This window comes from Heterodontus francisci, chromosome 15 (genome assembly GCF_036365525.1).
Source record: "Heterodontus francisci isolate sHetFra1 chromosome 15, sHetFra1.hap1, whole genome shotgun sequence".
Taxonomy (NCBI): Eukaryota; Metazoa; Chordata; class Chondrichthyes; order Heterodontiformes; family Heterodontidae; genus Heterodontus; species Heterodontus francisci.
The window spans coordinates 2,630,924-2,649,809 of NC_090385.1; the positions used below are offsets into that span (position 1 = coordinate 2,630,924).

General features: G+C 51.6%; 1 protein-coding gene across 5 annotated transcripts in view; it reads left to right on the plus strand.

Annotated features, from left to right (window-relative positions):
- LOC137377468 (adhesion G-protein coupled receptor G4-like) overlaps positions 1–18,886 on the plus strand; it is a 180,525-nt gene that overhangs the window by 16,870 nt on the left and 144,769 nt on the right. Inside the window, exons 1-2 of one of the 5 annotated variants that reach the window (XM_068047079.1) lie at positions 7,984–8,107; positions 13,339–13,434. The exons of 1 other annotated variant lie outside the window; for it this stretch is intronic. The gene's annotated coding sequence lies outside the window, so the exon portion shown is untranslated. Of the gene's footprint in view, positions 1–7,983; positions 8,108–8,728; positions 8,790–13,338; positions 13,435–18,886 lie in introns of those variants that run through there. 3 more of the 5 variants (XM_068047078.1, XM_068047080.1, XM_068047081.1) reach the window with 3 other exon arrangements.

Below are 18,886 nucleotides of genomic sequence, written 5' to 3' on the forward strand. Positions count from 1 at the left end.
ACTGAGGGAGTGCTGCACTGTCGGAGGGTCAGTACTGAGGGAGTGCTGCACTGTCAGAGGGTCGGTACTGAGCAAGTGCTGCACAGTCGGAGAGTCAGTACTGAGGGAGTGCTGCATTGTCAGAGAGTCAGTACTGAGGGAGTGCTGCAGTGTCGGAGGGTCAGTACTGAGGGAGTGCTGCACTGTCAGAGAGTCAGTACTGAGGGAGTGCTGCACTGTCAGAGGGTCAGTACTGAGGAATGCTGCACTGTCAGAGAGTCAGTACTGATGGAGTGCTGCACTGTCGGAGGGTCAGTACTGAGCGAGTGCTGCACTGTCGGAGGGTCAGTACTGAGGGAGTGCTGCACTGTCGGAGGGTCAGTACTGAGGGAGTGCTGCACTGTCGGAGGGTCAGTACTGAGGGAGTGCTGCACTGTCAGAGGGTCAGTACTGAGGGAGTGCTGCACTGTCGGAGGGTCAGTACTGAGGAATGCTGCACTGTCAGAGAGTCAGTACTGAGGGAGTGCTGCACTGTCAGAGGGTCAGTACTGAGGGATTGCTGCACTGTCGGAGGGTCAGTACTGAGGGAGTGCTGCACTGTCAGAGGGTCAGTACTGAGGAATGCTGCACTGTCAGAGTGTCAGTACTGAGGGAGTGCTGCACTGTCAGAGGGTCAGTACTGAGGGAGTGCTGCACTGTCGGAGGGTCAGTACTGAGGGAGTGCTGCACTGTCAGAGGGTCAGTACTGAGGGAGTGCTGGACTGTCAGAGGGTCAGTACTGAGGGAGTGCTGCACTGTCAAAGCGTCAGTGCTGAGGGAGTGCTGCACTGTCAGAGGGTCAGTACTGAGGGAGTGCTGCACTGTCAGAGGGTCAGTTCTGAGGGAGTGCTGCACTGTCGGAGGGTCAGTACTGAGGGAGTGCTACACTGTCAGAGGGTCGGTACTGAGCAAGTGCTGCACTGTCGGAGAGTCAGTACTGAAGGAGTGCTGCATTGTCAGAGAGTCAGTACTGAGGGAGTGCTGCACTGTCGGAGGGTCAGTACTGAGGAATGCTGCAATGTCAGAGAGTCAGAGAGTCAGTACTGAGGGAGTGCTGCACTATTGGAGGGTCAGTACTGAGGAATGCTGCACTGTCTGAGAGTCAGTACTGAGGGAGTGCTGCACTGTCAGAGGGTCAGTACTGAGGGAGTGCTGTACTGTCGGAGGTTCAGTCCTGAGGGAGTGCTGCACTTTCAGAGGGTCAGTACTGAGCGGGTGCTGCACTGTCGGAGGGTCAGTACTGAGGAATGCTGCACTGTCAGTCAGTACTGAGGGAGTGCTGCACTGTCGGAGGGTCAGTACTGAGGAATGCTGCACTGTCAGAGAGTAAGTACTGAGGGAGTGCTGCACTGTCAGAGGGTCAGTACTGAGGGAGTGCTGCACTGTCGGAGCGTCAGTACTGAGGAATGCTGCACTGTCGGAGGGTCAGTACTGAGGGAGTGCTGCACTGTCGGAGGGTCAGTACTGAGGGAGTGCTGCACTGTCGGAGGGTCAGTACTGAGGGAGTGCTGCACTGTTGGATGGTCAGTACTGAGGGAGTGCTGCACTGTCAGATGGTCAGTACTGAGGGAGTGCTGTACTGTCAGAGGGTCAGTACTGAGGGAGTGCTGCACTGTCAGAGGGTCAGTACTGAGGGAGTGCTGCACTGTCAAAACATCAGTGCTGAGGGAGTGCTGCACTGTCGGAGGGTCAGTACTGAGGAATGCTGCACTGTCAGAGAGTCAGTACTGAGGGAGTGCTGCACTGTCAGAGGGTCAGTACTGAGGGAGTGCTGCACTGTCGGAGGGTCAGTACTGAGGGAGTGCTGCACTGTCAGAGGGTCGGTGCTGAGCAAGTGCTGCACAGTCGGAGAGTCAGTACTGAGGGAGTGCTGCATTGTCAGAGAGTCAGTACTGAGGGAGTGCTGCACTGTAGGAGGGTCAGTACTGAGGAATGCTGCACTGTCAGAGAGTCAGAGAGTCAGTACTGAGGGAGTGCTGCATTGTCAGAGAGTCAGTACTGAGGGATTGCTGCACTGTCGGAGGGTCAGTACTGAGGGAGTGCTGCACTGTCGGAGGGTAGGTACTGAGCGAGTGCTGCACTGTCGGAGGGTCAGTACTGAGGGAGTGCTGCACTGTCAGAGGGTCAGTACTGAGGGAGTGCTGCACTGTCGGAGGGTCAGTACTGAGGAATGCTGCACTGTCAGAGAGTCAGTACTGAGGGAGTGCTGCACTGTCAGAGGGTCAGTACTGAGGGATTGCTGCACTGTCGGAGGGTCAGTACTGAGGGAGTGCTGCACTGTCAGAGGGTCAGTACTGAGGAATGCTGCACTGTCAGAGTGTCAGTACTGAGGGAGTGCTGCACTGTCAGAGGGTCAGTACTGAGGGAGTGCTGCACTGTCGGAGGGTCAGTACTGAGGGAGTGCTGCACTGTCAGAGGGTCAGTACTGAGGGAGTGCTGCACTGTCAGAGGGTCAGTACTGAGGGAGTGCTGCACTGTCAGAGGGTCAGTTCTGAGGGAGTGCTGCACTGTCGGAGGGTCAGTACTGAGGGAGTGCTACACTGTCAGAGGTTCGGTACTGAGCAAGTGCTGCACTGTCGGAGAGTCAGTACTGAGGGAGTGCTGCACTGTCGGAGGGTCAGTACTGAGGAATGCTGCAATGTCAGAGAGTCAGAGAGTCAGTACTGAGGGAGTGCTGCACTGTCGGAGGGTCAGTACTGTGGAATGCTGCACTGTCTGAGAGTCAGTACTGAGGGACTGCTGCACTGTCAGAGGGTCAGTACTGAGGGAGTGCTGTACTGTCGGAGGTTCAGTACTGAGGGAGTGCTGCACTTTCAGAGGGTCAGTACTGAGCGGGTGCTGCACTGTCGGAGGGTCAGTACTGAGGAATGCTGCACTGTCAGAGAGTAAGTACTGAGGGAGTGCTGCACTGTCAGAGGGTCAGTACTGAGGGAGTGCTGCACTGTCGGAGGGTCAGTATTGAGGAATGCTGCACTGTCAGAGAGTAAGTACTGAGGGAGTGCTGCACTGTCAGAGGGTCAGTACTGAGGGAGTGCTGCACTGTCGGAGCGTCAGTACTGAGGAATGCTGCACTGTCGGAGGGTCAGTACTGAGGGAGTGCTGCACTGTCGGAGGGTCAGTACTGAGGGAGTGCTGCACTGTCGGAGGGTCAGTACTGAGGGAGTGCTGCACTGTTGGATGGTCAGTACTGAGGGAGTGCTGCACTGTCAGATGGTCAGTACTGAGGGAGTGCTGTACTGTCAGAGGGTCACTACTGAGTGAGTGCTGCACTGTCAAAACATCAGTGCTGAGGGAGTGCTGCACTGTCGGAGGGTCAGTACTGAGGAATGCTGCACTGTCAGTGAGTCAGTACTGAGGGAGTGCTGCACTGTCAGAGGGTCAGTACTGAGGGAGTGCTGCACTGTCGGAGGGTCAGTACTGAGGGAGTGCTGCACTGTCAGAGGGTCGGTACTGAGCAAGTGCTGCACAGTCGGAGAGTCAGTACTGAGGGAGTGCTGCATTGTCAGAGAGTCAGTACTGAGGGAGTGCTGCAGTGTCGGAGGGTCAGTACTGAGGGAGTGCTGCACTGTCAGAGAGTCAGTACTGAGGGAGTGCTGCACTGTCAGAGGGTCAGTACTGAGGAATGCTGCACTGTCAGAGAGTCAGTACTGATGGAGTGCTGCACTGTCGGAGGGTCAGTACTGAGCGAGTGCTGCACTGTCGGATGGTCAGTACTGAGGGAGTGCTGCACTGTCGGAGGGTCAGTACTGAGGGAGTGCTGCACTGTCGGAGGGTCGGTACTGAGGGAGTGCTGCACTGTCAGAGGGTCAGTACTGAGGGAGTGCTGCACTGTCGGAGGGTCAGTACTGAGGAATGCTGCACTGTCAGAGAGTCAGTACTGAGGGAGTGCTGCACTGTCAGAGGGTCAGTACTGAGGGATTGCTGCACTGTCGGAGGGTCAGTACTGAGGGAGTGCTGCACTGTCAGAGGGTCAGTACTGAGGAATGCTGCACTGTCAGAGTGTCAGTACTGAGGGAGTGCTGCACTGTCAGAGGGTCAGTACTGAGGGAGTGCTGCACTGTCGGAGGGTCAGTACTGAGGGAGTGCTGCACTGTCAGAGGGTCAGTACTGAGGGAGTGCTGGACTGTCAGAGGGTCAGTACTGAGGGAGTGCTGCACTGTCAAAGTGTCAGTGCTGAGGGAGTGCTGCACTGTCAGAGGGTCAGTACTGAGGGAGTGCTGCACTGTCAGAGGGTCAGTTCTGAGGGAGTGCTGCACTGTCGGAGGGTCAGTACTGAGGGAGTGCTACACTGTCAGAGGGTCGGTACTGAGCAAGTGCTGCACTGTCGGAGAGTCAGTACTGAAGGAGTGCTGCATTGTCAGAGAGTCAGTACTGAGGGAGTGCTGCACTGTCGGAGGGTCAGTACTGAGGAATGCTGCAATGTCAGAGAGTCAGAGAGTCAGTACTGAGGGAGTGCTGCACTATTGGAGGGTCAGTACTGAGGAATGCTGCACTGTCTGAGAGTCAGTACTGAGGGAGTGCTGCACTGTCAGAGGGTCAGTACTGAGGGAGTGCTGTACTGTCGGAGGTTCAGTCCTGAGGGAGTGCTGCACTTTCAGAGGGTCAGTACTGAGCGGGTGCTGCACTGTCGGAGGGTCAGTACTGAGGAATGCTGCACTGTCAGTCAGTACTGAGGGAGTGCTGCACTGTCGGAGGGTCAGTACTGAGGAATGCTGCACTGTCAGAGAGTAAGTACTGAGGGAGTGCTGCACTGTCAGAGGGTCAGTACTGAGGGAGTGCTGCACTGTCGGAGCGTCAGTACTGAGGAATGCTGCACTGTCGGAGGGTCAGTACTGAGGGAGTGCTGCACTGTCGGAGGGTCAGTACTGAGGGAGTGCTGCACTGTCGGAGGGTCAGTACTGAGGGAGTGCTGCACTGTTGGATGGTCAGTACTGAGGGAGTGCTGCACTGTCAGATGGTCAGTACTGAGGGAGTGCTGTACTGTCAGAGGGTCAGTACTGAGGGAGTGCTGCACTGTCAGAGGGTCAGTACTGAGGGAGTGCTGCACTGTCAAAACATCAGTGCTGAGGGAGTGCTGCACTGTCGGAGGGTCAGTACTGAGGAATGCTGCACTGTCAGAGAGTCAGTACTGAGGGAGTGCTGCACTGTCAGAGGGTCAGTACTGAGGGAGTGCTGCACTGTCGGAGGGTCAGTACTGAGGGAGTGCTGCACTGTCAGAGGGTCGGTGCTGAGCAAGTGCTGCACAGTCGGAGAGTCAGTACTGAGGGAGTGCTGCATTGTCAGAGAGTCAGTACTGAGGGAGTGCTGCACTGTAGGAGGGTCAGTACTGAGGAATGCTGCACTGTCAGAGAGTCAGAGAGTCAGTACTGAGGGAGTGCTGCATTGTCAGAGAGTCAGTACTGAGGGATTGCTGCACTGTCGGAGGGTCAGTACTGAGGGAGTGCTGCACTGTCAGAGGGTCAGTACTGAGGAATGCTGCACTGTCAGAGGGTCAGTACTGAGGGAGTGCTGCACTGTCGGAGGGTCAGTACTGAGGGAGTGCTGCACTGTCAGAGGGTCAGTTCTGAGGGAGTGCTGCACTGTCGGAGGGTCAGTACTGAGGGAGTGCTACACTGTCAGAGGGTCGGTACTGAGGGAGTGCTGCACTGTCGGAGGGTCAGTACTGAGGAATGCTGCAATGTCAGAGAGTCAGAGAGTCAGGACTGAGGGAGTGCTGCACTGTCGGAGGGTCAGTACTGAGGAATGCTGCACTGTCTTAGAGTCAGTACTGAGGGAGTGCTGCACTGTCAGAGGGTCAGTACTGAGGGAGTGCTGTACTGTCGGAGGTTCAGTACTGAGGGAGTGCTGCACTGTCGGAGAGTCAGTACTGAGGGAGTGCTGCACTGTCGGAGGGTCAGTACTGAGGAATGCTGCACTGTCAGAGAGTCAGTACTGAGGGAGTGCTGCACTTTCAGAGGGTCAGTACTGAGCGGGTGCTGCATTGTCGGAGGGTCAGTACTGAGGAATGCTGCACTGTCAGTCGGTACTGAGGGAGTGCTGCACTGTCGGAGGGTCAGTACTGAGGAATGCTGCACTGTCAGAGAGTCAGTACTGAGGGAGTGCTGCACTGTCAGAGGGTCAGTACTGAGGGAGTGCTGCACTGTCGGAGCGTCAGTACTGAGGAATGCTGCACTGTCGGAGGGTCAGTACTGAGGGAGTGCTGCACTGTCGGAGGGTCAGTACTGAGGGAGTGCTGCACTGTCGGAGGGTCAGTACTGAGGGAGTGCTGCACTGTCGGATGGTCAGTACTGAGGGAGTGCTGGACTGTCAGAGGGTCAGTACTGAGGGAGTGCTGCACAGTCAAAGCGTCAGTGCTGAGGGAGTGCTGCACTGTTGGAGGGTCAGTACTGAGGGAGTGCTGCACTGTCAGAGGGTCAGTACTGAGGGAGTGCTGCACTGTTGGACGGTCAGTACTGAGGGAGTGCTGCACTGTCGGAGGGTCAGTACTGAGGGAGTGCTGCACTGTCAGAGGGTCAGTACTGAGGGAGTGCTGCACTGTCAGAGGGTCAGTACTGAGGGATAGCTGCACTGTCGGAGGGTCAGTACTGAGGGAGCGCTGCACTGTCAGAGCCTCAGAACTTAGGGAGTGCTGCATTATTGGAGGGTCAGTACTGAGGGAGTGCTGCACTGTTGGATGGTCAGTACTGAGGGAGTGCTGCACTGTCGGAGGGTCAGTACTGAGGGAGTGCTGCACTGTCAGAGCCTCAGATCTTAGGGAGTGCTGCATTATTGGAGGGTCAGTACTGAGGGAGTGCTGCACTGTTGGATGGTCAGTACTGAGGGAGTGCTGCACTGTCGGAGGGTCAGTGCTGAGGGAGTGCTGCACTGTCAGATGGTCAGTACTGAGGGAGTGCTGTACTGTCAGAGGGTCAGTACTGAGGGAGTGCTGCACTGTCAGAGGGTCAGTACTGAGGGAGTGCTGCACTGTCAAAACATCAGTGCTGAGGGAGTGCTGCACTGTCGGAGGGTCAGTACTGAGGAATGCTGCACTGTCAGAGAGTCAGTACTGAGGGAGTGCTGCACTGTCAGAGGGTCAGTACTGAGGGAGTGCTGCACTGTCGGAGGGTCAGTACTGAGGAATGCTGCACTGTCAGAGAGTCAGAGAGTCAGTACTGAGGGAGTGCTGCACTGTCGGAGGGTCAGTACTGAGGAATGCTGCACTGTCTGAGAGTCAGTACTGAGGGAGTGCTGGACTGTCAGAGGGTCAGTACTGAGGGAGTGCTGCTACTGTCAAAGCGTCAGTGCTGAGGGAGTGCTGCACTGTCAGAGGGTCAGTACTGAGGGAGTGCTGCACTGTCAGAGGTTCAGTACTGAGGGAACGCTGCACTGTTGGAGGGTCAGTACCGAGGGAGTGCTGCACTGTCAGAGGGTCAGTACTGAGGGAGTGCTGCACTGTCACAGTGTCAGTACTGAGGGAGTGCTGCACTGTTGGATGGTCTGTACTGAGGTAGTGCTGCACTGTCGGAGGATCAGTCTTGAGGAACCTCTGTACTGTCGGCCGGTCAATACTGAGGGAGTGCTGCACTGTCGGAGGATCAGTCTTGAGGGACCTCTGTACTGTCGGAATGTCAGTACTGAGGGAGTGCTGCACTGTCATGGACAGTGCACATGGACTGCAGCGGTTCAAGAAGGCAGCTCACCACCACCTTCTTAAGGGCAATTTGGGATGGGCAATAAATGCTGGCCTGGCCAGCGACGCCCACCTCTGAGAATGAATAATAAATCTCTCTGTAGGTTGCTGAATGCTGGAGTCCCAGATCAGTGTAATGGGTTACCAATTAAAGAAATATTTCACACCTGTAGGGCAATGTGCAAAGGTTTCGATTCTCACTTCATTATATAGCTGACTGATGCTAACCTTGCACTGCACCTTGACACTGTGTCTGACACATTCAGTATGCAAGTGACAGAAATGCAACTGAACTTCTTCACACAGTGATTTATATCTGGGATGGTGATCTGGAAAGGGATTTGGTGCAAGAAGTCAGGAGTCACTGAAGTGACAATGAAACAGTGTGATGGGAAGGAAGCTTACTCTCGAGTAGGATGGGTAGAATTTATTTGTAATCTTTTTCAATACTGATCCTAAGCTCTGGAATTCTCTCCCTGAACCTCTCCACCTCTCCACCTATCTGTCCTCCTCTAAGACCCTCCTTGGCTGGAGAACTGAGATGAGGAGAAATTTCTTCACCCAGAGAGTGGTGAGCCTGTGGAATTCGCTACCACAGAAACCAGTTGAGGCCAAAACATTGTATGTTTTCAGGAAGGAGTTAAATATAGCTCTTGGGTCTAAAGGGATCAAAGGGTATGGGGCGAAAGCAGGAACAGGTTACTGAGTTGGATGATCAGCCATGATCATAATGAATGGCGGAGCAGGCTCGAAGGGCCGAATGGCCTTCTCCTGCTCCTATTTTCTATGTTTCTGTGTTGGCTCAGTGTCCATTCTTTCCTCTGAAGTGCCTTGTCGTGCTCTTCTAGGCTGTGCGAACGCAATTTGTTTTTGCTCGCACTGGTGAGGTAAATGGCAGCAGACTGTTTCCTACCAGTTTCATTGTGCTGTGCATCCACTCTCACCTTTATTTCTGATTACTTGATGAACTTTGCCACTGCAAGTAAGTCCCTTACCATTCTCAATCGATTGAAAATTGCTGACTCCCACCAGTTCATTTCAACCTGTATAATACTGGGCAGCAGTGCAGTGAAATCCCACTGTGTGAGCGGGAATAAATAAGGTAAGCTGTTTATTTAAGAAGTTCTGTCCGTTGGATTGCTAACCTAACAAGTTTTGACTTTTTTTTTTTGGTTTTTCAGTAGATTTGTTGGGAATTTAGAATAGTGGGAATGGAGGTTAAGGCAGTTGTATGTTCCTCCTGCAGAATGTGGGAGGTAAGGGTCGCCAAGAGTGTCCCTGCTGACTGCATCTGTGGGAAGTGCACCCAACTCCAGCTCCTCGAGAACCGCATTAGGGAACTGGAGCTGGAGCTGGATGAACTTCGGATCATTCGGGAGGCGGAGGGGGTTATTGAGAGGAGTTATGGGGAGGTAGTCACACCTCAGGTAAAAGAAGTAGGTAGATGGCTTACCGTCAGGGGAAGGAGAGGGAACCAGCAGGCAGTGCAGGGATCCCCTGTGGCCGTTTCCCTCAACAACAGGTATACCGTTTTGGATACTGTTGCGGGGGATGACTTACCAGGGGTAAGCAATGGGGTACAGGTATCTGGCACAGAGTCTGTCCCTGTTGCTCAGAAGGGAAGGGGGAAGAGGAGCAGAGCATTAGTCATTGGGGACTCCATAGTTAGGGGAACAGATAGGAGGTTCTGTGGGAACGAGAGAGACTCACGGTTGGTGTGTTGCCTCCCAGGTGCCAGGGTTCGTGATGTCTCGGATCGTGTTTTTGGGATCCTTAAGGGGGAGGGGGAGCAGCCCCAAGTCGTGGTCCACATAGGCACCAACGACATAGGTAGGAAGAGAGATGGGGATTTAAGACAGAAATTCAGGGAGCTAGGGTGGAAGCTTAGAGCGAGAACAAACAGAGTTGTTATCTCTGGGTTGTTGCCCGTGCCACGTGATAGCGAAGCGAGGAATAGGGAGAGAGAGGAGTTGAACACGTGGCTGCAGGGATGGTGTAGGAGGGAGGGTTTTGGTTTCCTGGATAATTGGGGCTCTTTCTGGGATAGGTGGGACCTCTACAAACAGGATGGTCTTCACCTGAACCAGAGGGGTACCAATATCCTGGGGGGGAGGTTTGCTAGTGCTCTTCGGGGGGTTTAAACTAATTCAGCAGGGGAATGGGAACCTAAATTGTAGTGCCAGTGTACAGGATGTTGAGAGTAGTGAGGTAAGGGATAAGGTTACAAGGACGCAAGAGGGCACTGGCAAGCAAGAACTTGGTTTAAAGTGTGTCTACTTCAACGCCAGGAGCATCCGGAATAAGGTGGGTGAGCTTGCAGCATGGGTTGGTACCTGGGATCTCGATGTTGTGGCCATTTCGGAGACATGGGTAGAGCAGGGACAGGAATGGATGTTGCAGGTTCCGGTATTTTGATGTTTCAGTAAGAACAGAGAAGATGGTAAAAGAGGGGGGGGGGTGTGGCATTGTTAATCAAGGAGAGTATTACGGCGGCAGAAAGGACGTTTGAGGACTCGTCTACTGAGGTAGTATGGGCCGAGGTTAGAAACAGGAGAGGTGAGGTTACCCTGTTGGGAGTTTTCTATCGACCTCCGAATAGTTCCAGAGATGTAGAGGAAAGGATAGCGAAGATGATTCTTGACAGGGGCGAGAGTAACAGGGTAGTTGTTATGGGGGACTTTAACTTTCCAAATATTGACTGGAAATACTATAGTTCGAGTACTTTAGATGGGTCTGTTTTTGTCCAGTGTGTGCAGGAGGGTTTTCTGACACAGTATGTAGACAGGCCAACCAGGGGCGATGCCACATTGGATTTGGTACTGGGTAATGAACCCGGCCAGGTGTTCGATTTAGAAGTTGGTGAGCACTTTGGTGATAGTGATCACAATTCGGTTAGGTTTACCTTAACGATGGGCAGGGACAGGTATATACCGCAGGGCAAGAATTATAACTGGGAGAAAGGAAATTATGACGCGATTAGGCAAGATTTAGGATGCGTAGGATGGGGAAGGAAACTGCAGGGGATGGGAACAATCGAAATGTGGAGCTTATTCAAGGAGCAGCTACTGCGTGTCCTTGATAAGTATGTACCTGTGAGGCAGGGAGGAAGTTGTCGTGCGAGGGAGCCGTGGTTTACTAAAGAAGTTGAAGCGCTTGTCAAGAGGAAGAAGGCGGCTTATGTTAGGATGAGACGTGAAGGCTCAGTTAGGGCACTTGAGCGTTACAAGCTAGCCAGGAAGGATCTAAAGGGAGAGCTAAGAAGAGCAAGGAGAGGACACGAGAAGTAATTGGTGGATCGGATCAGGGAAAACCCTAAGGCTTTCTATAGGTATATCAGGAATAAAAGAATGACTAGAGTTAGAGTAGGGCCAATCAAGGATAGTAGTGGGAGGTTGTGTGTGGAATCAGAGGAGATAGGGGAAGTGTTAAATGAATATTTTGCGTCAGTATTTACAGTAGAGAAAGAAAATGTTGTTGAGAATACTGAGATTCAGGCTACTAGGCTAGATGGGATTGAGGTTCACAAGGAGGAGGTGTTATCAATTTTGGAAAGTGTGAAAATAGATAAGTCCCCTGGGCCAGATGGGATTTATCCTAGGATTCTCTGGGAAGCTAGGGAGGAGATTGCAGAGCCTTTGTCCTTGATCTTTATGTCGTCATTGTCGACAGGAATAGTGCCGGAAGACTGGAGGATAGCAAATGTTGTCCCCTTGTTCAAGAAGGGGAGTAGAGACAGCCCTGGTAATCATAGACCTGTGAGCCTTACTTCGGTTGTGGGTAAAATGTTGGAAAAGGTTATAAGAGACAGGATTTATAATCATCTTGAAAAGAATAAGTTCATTAGAGATAGTCAGCACGGTTTTGTGACGGGTAGGTCGTGCCTCACAAACCTTATTGAGTTTTTCGAGAAGGTGACCAAACAGGTGGATGAGGGTAAAGCAGTGGATGTGGTGTATATGGATTTCAGTAAGGCGTTTGATAAGGTTCCCCACGGTAGGCTATTGCAGAAAATACGGAAGTATGGGGTTGAAGGTGATTTAGAGCTTTGGATCAGAAATTGGCTAGCTGAAAGAAGACAGAGGGTGGTGGTTGATGGCAAATGTTCATCCTGGAGTTTAGTTACTAGTGGTGTACCGCAAGGATCTGTTTTGGGGCCACTGCTGTTTGTCATTTTTATAAATGACCTGGAAGAGGGTGTAGAAGGGTGGGTTAGTAAATTTGCAGATGACACTAAGGTCGGTGGAGTTGTGGATAGTGCCGAAGGATGTTGTAGGGTACAGAGGGCCATAGATAGGCTGCAGAGCTGGGCTGAGAGATGGCAAATGGAGTTTAATGCGGAAAAGTGTGAGGTGGTTCACTTTGGAAGGAGTAACAGGAATGCAGAGTACTGGGCTAATGGGAAGATTCTTGGCAGTGTAGATGAACAGAGAGATCTTGGTGTCCAGGTGCATAAATCCCTGAAGGTTGCTACCCAGGTTAATAGGGCTGTTAAGGAGGCATATGGTGTGTTAGCTTTTATTAGTAGGGGGATCAAGTTTCGGAGCCACGAGGTCATGCTGCAGCTGTACAAAACTCTGGTGAGACCGCACCTGGAGTATTGCGTGCAGTTCTGGTCACCGCATTATAGGAAGGATGTGGAAGCTATGGAAAGGGTGCAGAGGAGATTTACTAGGATGTTGCCTGGTATGGAGGGAAGGTCTTACGAGGAAAGGCTGAGGGACTTGAGGTTGTTTTCGTTGGAGAGAAGGAGGAGGAGAGGTGAATTAATAGAGACATTTAAGTTAATCAGAGGGTTAGATAGGGTGGATAGTGAGAGTCTTTTTCCTCGGATGGTGATGGCAAACACGAGGGGACATAGCTTTCAGTTGAGGGGTGATAGATATAGGACAGATGTCAGAGGTAGTTTCTTTACACAGAGAGTAGTAGGGGCGTGGAACACCCTGCCTGCAACAGTAGTAGACTCGCCAACTTTAAGGGCATTTAAGTGGTCATTGGATAGACATATGAATGAAAATGGAATAGTGTAGGTCAGATGGTTTCACAGGTCGGCGCAACATCGAGGGCTGAAGGGCCTGTACTGCGCTGTAATGTTCTAATTCTAAATGCAGCCTCCGTTGCAAGTTGAGCAGGTGTCAGTATTACTCTGTGATTTGTGCTGTTAAACTGGTGCTTCTGGTATCCCGGTGACCAGCAGCATAATTTTGGATCTTACTGTATCTAGCACTCTCCAACTCTCTGACTCCTTTGTACATCTTATTCCTCTTTTCTACTTCTATATGCTGGTGCCCATCCCCCTGCTAATTTAGTTTAAACCCTCCCCAACCACACTAGTGAATCTCCCCGCGAGGGCATTGTTCCCTTTTGAATAGGTACCTCCTGCCCCAGAACTGGTCCTAATGCCCCAAGAATCTGTAGCCCTCCCTCCTGTACCATGCTTCAAGCCACACATTGATCTTTCTTATCTTCCTATTTCTAATCTCACTAGCACGTTACACTGGGAATAGTCCAGAGATTACTACCATTGAGGTCCTACTCTTTAACTTCCTCCCTAGCTCCTGATAGTCTGACCATAGGACCTCATTACCTGCCCTTGCTATGTTGTTGGTACCATTGTGTTCTGCAACTTCTGGTTCACTCCATTCCCCCTGCAGAACATCCTGCACCCTCTCCATGAAGACCTTTACCTTGGCACCAAGAAAGCAACACACTACGCAGGATTCACCGAAGTTAGGACAAAACTTTACTCAGTAAGTTCAATTTATATCTGAAAGCCCTGAATTCAGGAATTGTCCTGTCATTCCTCTCACCAATATATTAATAGACGTTTTTTAAAAATTCTGAAGTGTTTCATTGAGTGTTTGGGGAGTCAGTGATGAGGAATCATCAATTTGAAACGGTCACTGGGAGGTTTGGTGAGATTTCTTTATGGTCTCAATTCCCGGATCTGGAATCGTTGAGGAAAATACCGTGACACGTTTAACAGGAAAACGGGATCATTATTTGAAGCAGAGGAAAATGCAGAACTCATCGCCTCATGAAAAGAATGATCAGCACCCAGCTATAGAAATCTTTGTGAGGTTTTTAAAAATTTCAGCTTTATTTGTAATTCATTCTCGGGTTTGTCGGCGTCTCTGGCGAGACCAGCAGTTATTGTCCATCCCTGGTGCTAAGCTTTCTCAATGATGTCAGGTGAAGAATTCATGGATATGGACCCATCGATGCTGGATCAACAATATATCTTGCGCAGACATGATGGGCTGAATGGCCTCCTTCTGTGCCATAATTATTCTATGGTTTTATAGTTCTATATGTTCAATCAGGATAGGATGTGAGGAGAAATTGGAGGGGTTGGCATTCCCTCAAGTTTGCTGCTCTGGTCTCCTCGCTGGTCACTATCTGAGGCTGACCCACACTGCTCGCATACTCAGCATCTTGTCTGACCCTGAGATGAAATTCTGTCCCTATAACCTCTTCATCACCAAGACCTGCTGTAATATCGCCTCTCTCCATCCCACCCTCATCCATCTTTTAATTATTGCCAGTCTTGACTATTCTAACATTCTCCTGGACGGCCTCTCATCTTTCATCCTCCATAAACTCGGGTTCATCGCAAACTCTGCTTCCTGTATCCTAATTTGCAACAATTCCTGTTCACCCAATACCTCTGTGTGCACTGAGGTCCACTGGCTCCTGGTCTGACAACACTTCAAACTTAAAATTCTCATCCTCATGTTCAAATCCCTCCATGGCTTCACCCCTCACTATCTCTGTAACCTCCTCCAGCCCCACAACCCTCTGAGATTTCTGCACTCCTCCAATTCCAGCCTCTTGAGCATCCCCAATTCCCATCGCTCCACCATTGGCAGCTGTGCCTTCAGCTGCCTGGGCCCAAATCTCTGGAATTCCCTCCCTAAACCTCTCCGCCTCTCTCTCCTCCTTTAAAGCACTACTCAAAACCTACATCTTTAACCAAGCTTTTGGTCACCTGTCCTAATATCTCCTTATGTAGCTCAGCATCAAACTTTGTCTGATAATGCTCCTGTGAAGGACCTTGGGTCATTATACTACATTAAAGATATTATATAAATGGAAATAGTAGTTATGTTTCTTGGTGATAGTGGTGAGGCCTGACACCATTTGTCTTGGAGACACAAGGGGATGGATTTTCAAATCAGAGTTGGAAACCCAACGCCTGGATAATTTCTGGGTCCCGGCACCGCACTGCAACTGTGTCGCACACGCGATGCCATCTTGAAACGTAAATGCCCTAATTGGGCTGGCAGGGAACTTGGTGCCCTACGAGTGGTGCTGAGCATCACCAGGAGGTGGGAGCTGCCTGCAGAGTGCGAATGGCAAAGGCAGACGGCAGCCATGATGGGCAGGGGCTCCTTGGAGAGCCAGCAACCTCACTGAGCATAGAATTGGCCAAATGGCCCAATGGAAGGTAAATCACACAATCCCCCAGCAAGGTCCGCCAGCTCCCGAAAATTTTCAACAGCAATAAAAAAAACTTTAAACACTGCCCACTTTGAACCCAAAAGCCATAGACTAGAGTGGCCAGACACTAGTGTGGCCAGACACGAGAGTGGCCATTGTCTACAGTGGCCAGACACTAGAGTGGGCATACACTTGAGTGGCCAGACACTAGAGTGGCCATAGACTAGAGTGGCTAGACACTAGAGTGTCCAGACACTGGAGTGGCCAGACACTAGAGTGGTCATAGACTTGAGTGGCCAGATACTAGAGTGGCCATAGACTAGACTGGCCATAGACGGGAGGGGCCATTCACGACAGTGACCATAGACTAGAGTGGCTAGACACTAGAGTGGCCAGACACTAGAGTGGCCCTAGACCAGAGTGGCCAGACACTAGACTGGGCATAGAGTAGCGTGGCCATAGACTAGACTGGCCATACACAAGAGTGGCCAGACACTAGACTGGGCATAGAGTAGCGTGGCCATAGACTAGACTGGCCATACACTAGAGTGGCCATAGATTAGACCGGCCATAGACGTGAGTGGCCATACACGAGAATGGCCATAGATTAGACTGGCCATAGACGAGAGTGACCACAGATGAGAGTGGCCAAAGACTAGAGTGGCCATAGACTAGAGTGGCCACAGACGAGAGTGGCCCTAGACTAGAGTGGCCATAGACTAGAGTGGCCACAGATGAGAGTGGCCATACACTAGAGTGGCCAAAGACTAGAGTGGCCATACAGTAGAGTGGCCACAAACTAGAGTGGCCGTAGACTAGTGGCCAAAGACTAAAGTGGCCAGACACTAGAGTAAACAGACACTAGAGTGGCCATATACTAGAGTAGCCGGACACTAAAGTGGCCATAGACTAGAGTGGCCAGACATTAGTGTGGCCATAGACTAGAGTGGCCAGACACTAGAATGGCCATTGAGTAGCGTGGCCATAGACTAGAGTGGCCATAGATTAGACTGGCCATAGACGGGAGTGGCCATTCACTACAGTGACCAGATACGAGAGTGGCCATAGACTAGAGTGGCCAGAGATTAGACTGGCCATAGACGGGAGTGGCCATTCACTACAGTGACCATAGACTAGAGTGGCCAGACACTAGAGTGGGCATAGATTAGACTTGCCATAGACCAGAGCGGCCAGACACAAGAGTGGCCATAGACTAGAGTGGCCACAGACTAGAGTGGCCATAGACTAGAGTGGCCGCCATTAGAGTGGCCCGAGACTAGAGTGGCCAGACACTAGAGTGGCCAAAGACTAGTGTGGCCATAGACTAGAGTGGCCATAGACAAGAGTGGCCATAGATGAGAGTGGCCAAAGACTAGTATGGCCCTGGACTAGAGTGGCCAAAGACTAGAGTGGCCAAACACTAGAGTGGCCATAGACTATAGTGGCCATACACCAGAGTGGCCATAGAAAAGAGTGGCCATAAACTAGAGTGGCCATGTACTAGAGTGGCCATAGACTAGAGTGGCCATGCACAAGAGTGGCCAAAGACGAGAGTGGCCAAAGACTAGTGTGGCCATAGACTAGAGTGGCCATAGACAAGAGTGGCCATAGACTAGTGTGGCCATAGACTAGAGTGGCCAGAGACTATAGTGTCCATAGACTAGTGTGGCCATAGACTAGAGTGGCCATACACAAGAGTGGCCATTGACTAGAGTGGCCATAGACGAGAGTGGCCAGACACTAGAGTGGCCACAGACTAGAGTGGCCATAGACGAGAGTGGCCATACACTAGAGTGGCCATACACCAGAGTGGCCCTAGACTAGAGTGGCCATAGACTAGAGTGGCCATAGACTAGTGTGGCCATAGACTAGAGTGGCCATAGACTAGTGTGGCCATAGACGAGAGTGGCCATACACTAGAGTGGCCATAGACCAGTGGCCCTAGACTAGAGTGGCCATAGACTAGAATGGCCATAGACTAGTGTGGCCATAGACTAGAGTGGCCATAGACTAGTGTGGCCATTGACTAGAGTGGCCATAGACTAGAGTGGCCATAGACTAGTGTGGCCATACACTGGAGTGGCCATTGACTAGAGTGGCCATAGACTAGAGTGGCCAGACACTAGAGTGGCCAAAGACTAGTGTGGCCATAGACTAGAGTGGCCATAGACAAGAGTGGCCATAGATGAGAGTGGCCAAAGACTAGTGTGGCCCTAGACTAGAGTGGCCATAGACTAGAGTGGCCAAACACTAGAGTGGCCATAGACTATAGTGGCCATACACCAGAGTGGCCATAGACTAGAGTGGCCATAAACTAGAGTGGCCATGTACTAGAGTGGCCATAGACTAGAGTGGCCATGCACAAGAGTGGCCAAAGACGAGAGTGGCCAAAGACTAGTGTGGCCATAGACTAGAGTGGCCATACACCAGAGTGGCCATACACAAGAGTGGCCATACACTAGAGAGGCCAAACACTAGAGTGGCCATAGACTAGAGTGGCCATAGACAAGAGTGGCCATAGACTAGTGTGGCCTTGGACTAGAGTGGCCAGAGACTATAGTGTCCATAGACTAGTGTGGCCATAGACTAGAGTGGCCATACACCAGAGTGGCCATACACAAGAGTGGCCATACACTAGAGAGGCCAAACACTAGAGTGGCCATAGACTAGAGTGGCCATAGACTAGAGTGGCCATAGACTAGTGTGGCCATACACTGGAGTGGCCATTGACTAGAGTGGCCATAGACTAGAGTGGCCAGACACTAGAGTGGCCACAGACTAGAGTGGCCATAGACGAGAGTGGCCATACACTAGAGTGGCCATACACCAGAGTGGCCCTAGACTAGAGTGGCCATAGACTAGAGTGGCCATAGACTAGTGTGGCCATAGACTAGAGTGGCCATACACTAGAGTGGCCATAGACCAGAGTGACCCTAGACTAGAGTGGCCATAGACTAGAATGGCCAGAGACTAGTGTGGCCATAGACTAGAGTGGCCATAGACTAGTGTGGCCATTGACTAGAGTGGCCATAGACTAGTGTGGCCATTGACTAGAGTGGCCATAGACTAGAGTGGCCATTGACTAGAGTGGCCATAGACTAGAGTGGCCATAGACGAGAGTGGCCATACACTAGAGTGGCCATACACCAGAGTGGCCCTAGACAAGAGTGGCCATAGACTAGAGTATCCATACACTAGAGTGGCCATAGACTAGAGTGGCCATAGACTAGAGTGGCCATACACCAGAGTGGCCATACACAAGAGTGGCCATACACTAGAGAGGCCAAACACTAGAGTGGCCATAGACTAGAGTGGCCATAGACAAGAGTGGCCATAGACTATAGTGTCCATAGACTAGTGTGGCCATGGACTAGAGTGCCCATACACCAGAGTGGCCATACACAAGAGTGACCATACACTAGAGAGGCCAAACACTAGAGTGGCCATAGACTAGATTGGCCATAGACTAGTGTGGCCATACACTGGAGTGGCCATTGACTAGAGTGGCCATAGACTAGAGTGGCCAGACACTAGAGTGGCCACAGACTAGAGTGGCCATAGACGAGAGTGGCCATACACTAGAGTGGCCATACACCAGAGTGGCCCTAGACTAGAGTGGCCATAGACTAGAGTGGCCATAGACTAGTGTGGCCATAGATTAGTGTGGCCATAGACTAGTGTGGCCATAGACGAGAGTGGCCATACACTAGAGTGGCCATAGACCAGAGTGACCCTAGACTAGAGTGGCCAGAGACTAGAATG